Consider the following 5,002-nt stretch of genomic DNA (forward strand, 5'->3'; position numbering starts at 1 on the left):
TTTTTTTTTGTGATTGGATTACCTCTCTCACATATTGATATTTTCTAGTTCCATCCATTTGCCTATGAATTTCATGAACTTACTGTTTTTAGTAGCTGAGTAGTACTCCATTGTTTAGATGTACCATATTTTCTGTATTCATTCCTCTGTTGAAGGACATATGGGTTCTTTCCTGCCTCTGGCTATTACAAATAAAGCTGCTATGAACATATTGGAGCATTTGTCCTGGTTTTATATTGGAGCATCTTTTGGGTATATGCTCCACAGTGGTATAGCTGGGTCCTCATGTTGTCCTATGTCCAATTTTCTGAGGAATCTGCAGACTGATTTCCAGAGTGGCTATACAAGCTGGCAATCCCACCAACAATGAAGGACTGTTCCTCATTCTCCACATCCTTACTAGCATCTGCTGTCACCTGAGCTTTTGATCTCAGTTACTATGACTGACGTGAGGTGGAATCTCAGGGTTGTTTTGATTTGCAGTTCGCTGATGACTAAGGATGTCAAACATTTCTTTAGGTGCTTCTCAGCTATTCAGTATTCCTCAGCTTAGAATTCTTTGTTTAGCTCTGTACCCCACTATTAATAGGGTCATTTGGCTCCTGTAGTCTAACTTCTTGAGTTCTTTGTATATATTACATATTAGCCCTTATGTTGTGTAGGTAAAGATCTTTTCTCAATCGGTTGGTTGCCATTTTGTCTTACAGTGACAAAATGCCCTTTGTCTTACAGAAGTTTGCAATTTTGTGAGTTCCCATTTGTCAATTCTTGATCTTAGAGCATAAGCCATTGGTGTTCTTTTCAGGAAAATTTCCCCAGTACCCATGTGTTCAAGGCTCTTCCCCATTTTTTCTTCTAATAGTTTGAGTGTAGCTGGTTTTATGTGAAGGTCCTTGATCCACTTGGAATTGAGCTTTTTACAGGATGATAAGAATGGATCTATTTGCATTCTTCTACATGCTGATCTAAAGTTGAAACATGCTATTTTCGAAAATGCTGTTTTTTTATTCCACTGGATGAGTTTAGTTACTTTGTCAAAGATCAAATGATCATAGGTGTGTGGGTTTGTTTCTGGGTCTGCAATTCTATTCTACTAGTCTATCAGCCTTTCTCAATACCAATACCATACAGTTTTTTTTAATCACTATTCTGTAATAGAGTTTGAGGGCAGGGATAGGGAGTTCCCCCAGAAGTTCTTTTATTGTTGAAGATACTTTTTGCTATCCTGGGTTGTTATTCTGAATGAATTTGCAAGTTGCTCTTTCTAACTCTATGAAGAATTAATTTCAAATTTTGATGGGGATTACATTGAATCTGTAGATTGCTTTTGGCAAGATAGCCATTTTTACAATATTAAACTTGCCAATCCATGAGAATGGGAGAGTCTCTCCATCTTCTGAGTTCTTTAATTTCTTTCTTCACAGACTTGGAGTTTTTGTCATATGGAACTTTCACTTGCTTAGCTAGAGTCATACATAGGTATTTTATGTTATTTGTGACTATTACGAAGGGTGTCATTTCCCTAATTTCTTTCTCAGCCTGTTTATCCTTTGAGTAGAAGAAAACTGCTCATTTGTTTGAGTTAATTTTATATCCAGCCACTTTGCTGAAGTTGTTTATCAGGCTTAGTATTTGTCTGGTGGAACTTTTGGACTCACTTAATTATGCTATCATATAATCTGCAAATAGTGATATTTCAACTTTTCCCTTACTAATTTTTATCCCTTTGACCTCCTGTTGTGGTCTGATAGCTCTGGCTAGGACTTTAAGTATAATATTGAATAGGTAGCGTGAGAGTGGAAGCCTTGTCTAGTCCCTGATTTTAGTGGGATTGCTTCATTGCTTTTTTTTTCCATTTAGTTTGATGTTAGCCACTGGTTTACTGTATATTGCTTTTACTATGTTTAGGTTTGGGACTTGAATGCCTGATATTTTCAAGTCTTTTAACATGACAGGATGTTGAATTTTGTTAAAAAGTTTTCTCAGCATCTAATGAGATGATCATGTGGCTTGTTTTTCTTTGAGTTTGTTTACATAATGAATTACATTAATGAATATCCTTAGATTGAACCATCTCTGTATCTCTTGGTTGAAGCCTACTTCTTCATGTTGGATGATTGTTTTAATATGTTCTTGGATTTGGTTTGTAAGAATTGTATTGAGTATTTTTGTGTCAATATTCATAAGGGATTGGTCTGAAGTTTTCTTTCCTTGTTGGGTCTTTGTGTGGTTTGGGTATAAGTATAATTGTGTATTCATAGAAGGAATTGGTTACTGATCCTTCTCTTTCCATTTTGTGGAATAGTTTGGACAGTATTGGTATAAGATCTTCTATGAAGGTCTGGTAGCATTTGCATTAAACCCACCTGGTTGTGGGCTTATTTTGGTTGGGAGAGTTTTAATAATTTATTCTATTTCTTTACAAGTTATGGGATGGTTTTGATGGTTTATCTGACCTGATTTAACTTTGGTACCGTGTATCTGTCTAGTTAATTGTCAATTTCATCCAAATTTTCCTATTTTGTTGAATATAGGATTTGTAGTAGGATCTGATTTTTTTTAATTTCCTCAGATTCTTTTGTTATGTCCACTTTTGATTTCTGCCTTTGTTAATTTGGATACTCTCTCTGTGCCCTCTAGTTAGTTTGGCTAAGGGTTTATCTATCTTGTTGATTTTTACAAAGAACCAGATCTTGGTTTTGTTGATTATTTGTATAGTTCTTTTTGTTTCTGCTTGGTTGATTTCTGCTCTGAGTTTGATTATTTCCTGCCTCGTACTCTTCTTGCATGTATTTGCTTCTTTTTGCTCTAGAGCTTTCAAGTGTGCTGTCAAGCTGCTGTTGTATGCTCTCTCCAGTTTCTTTTTGGAGGCACCCAGAACTATGTGTTTCCTCTTTCCATTGCTTTCCTTGAGAGCCATAAGATTGGGTATTTTGTGCCTGCATTTTCATTGAATTCTAAAAAGTCTTTAATTTCTTTCTTTGTTTCTTTCTTGACCAAATTATTGAGTTGAACGTTGTTCATCTTCCATATGTGTGTGTTTTTTCTGTCATTTTTGTTGTTACTAAAGATGTTATCAGAAGAAGAAGCCACCAACCTTACATGTAAAGATAAAATAACTCCCACCATTGACTCACTTCAGACCAACCACGTCTACCTAGAAAAATGTGCTGAAGGATGAAGCCATTGAGGGCAATGTCAAGGTCCAGAACCTGACATTCCAGAAGGTTGTGAACATCAGAGTGACATTTGACACCTGGAAATCTTCACAGACTTTCCTTGTCCGTATGTGAAGGACAGTTATGTTGGTTCAGATAGGGACATGTTGTCGTTTGAAATCAGCTTACTGGAGAAAATTCACTCTTATGAAATAAAAGGAGTTTGTGGTGTGCATACTAGGTGTGTCCTAGCATACTAGGACAGCAACAAAGGCAAAAACTAGAGGATCATCCTGGCTGAACTATAATCCACTGAGAGAATGATTGAGCTCTACAATGGATCTGATTTTGGAATCTCTTTTGACCAGTTTGGGAGCCCTAGTTGTTCCTTTGGTCTGTTTCCAGAGTTGCCTAACTATCTGGGATATGGAAAGATGGGCCCTATTACTAGGGACTGCAGTTGACAGTCTGTGGTTTTAATCAAGGTACAGTCAAGAAAACAAGGCCAGCGGAAAGTTGAACTGCCATTAGGTGTAGTTTTTGAAGGACAAGTTCCTGTTCACCTTTTTCTTAAACTAGCAAGTCCAGCATGTTTCCATCACACACTCAGAGGAGAGGAGCTGTGCTGATCCTTTGTGGTATCTGCGTTGGCCACAAGGGAATGAACAGGATGGTGCCAGAGGGGTCTGGAAAGGAGTCAAGCTGGCAAGGACAGAGGAAGCTGGCCTGTCTTCCACACTTGTACTTTAAAGTTACCCAGAAACCATTCTCCAGTCTTTTTCAGCCTTACCATTGACCTTGAGGTCCTGTCCAGCTTATGGTTTTCTATGAGTCTCCTTCAATTCACATGTACTCGGAGGGAGTCACCTCAGTTCTGAGACACACTGGCCTGATATCCCATAGCCTCAGAAGAGGGATGGGGGCAGCCATTTTCTGGGCCAGTTCTTTTGCTACATTTCCTCCCTCTACATAGTCTATCCAGTGATCTGGACAAGATAGTCAAAGCAAATAAGTAGCTTGTGTCTGAGATAAGCATTCCCTCCCCTCTCTTCCTGACCCCTCCTTTATATTCCATCAGAGAGCAATATATTAGCTGCCTGGAAAGTCGTTGGTTCCCATTTGAGGTCATGGGGTACAGCACTGGGATGAGGTGGGACAGTCTGAAATTTTAGCTTTTCCTCTTGGACATTGTGTAAGCCTTCAAAGCACTCAGTTTCACTCCGAGTTACAGGAGACTCAATGACAAGATCCATTTCCATTTGTCTGGCTGGTTTGTGAGCTGCTTTTGTTTGAGAAAGTCATAGGTCTCATATCTCCTGGAGTGTCCATTTCAATGTCTTGACTGAGACTTTCAAATTGCAAGACTAGCATATCCCCAAATCCTCCAGAATATGCTTAAATTTATTTGCAGTATATAGTGATATTTAGGATGCTTTATGGACCCCCAAGGACATTGATTGGATGTTTTTATTTATGGTGTATATTATAAAAAGGATATGGGAGAAAAACCTCACTAAGTTTTTCTATGTTATTTTAAATGTTTGTCAACGCTGAGGTATCAGAAGACTTTTTCTTAACCCTATTGGATTGCAGTGTGTTATAAATTTATTTATAATGTATAAAAAGCATTGACTCAAAATTCTATTTTATAAGCCAGCTCATATAAAAGATTTTACATTCCTTATGTGATGTGCCAAATTTTAATGATGCCTCTCATGGTTAGTAATTATGTTTCTTGGAAGCCAAGCAATGTAAACATATTGTCATAATTGTCCTTTAGAGGATTTTCAATGTTCTCATTGCTGAGTACTTGCGAAGGGTCTTGAGGAAGGGGTTTGGGGGAG

The 5,002-nt window shown here is 37.8% G+C and overlaps 1 pseudogene; it reads left to right on the forward strand.

Moving 5' to 3' along the window:
* The first annotated feature begins 3,070 nt into the window (after nucleotides 1-3,070).
* Nucleotides 3,071-3,622, forward strand: Ppp1r3b-ps1 (protein phosphatase 1, regulatory subunit 3b, pseudogene 1; annotated as a pseudogene).
* Nucleotides 3,623-5,002: the final 1,380 nt, after the last annotated feature.

This window comes from Rattus norvegicus, chromosome 2 (assembly GCF_021556685.1).
Source record: "Rattus norvegicus strain SHRSP/BbbUtx chromosome 2, alternate assembly SHRSP_T2T, whole genome shotgun sequence".
Lineage (NCBI taxonomy): Eukaryota > Metazoa > Chordata > Mammalia > Rodentia > Muridae > Rattus > Rattus norvegicus.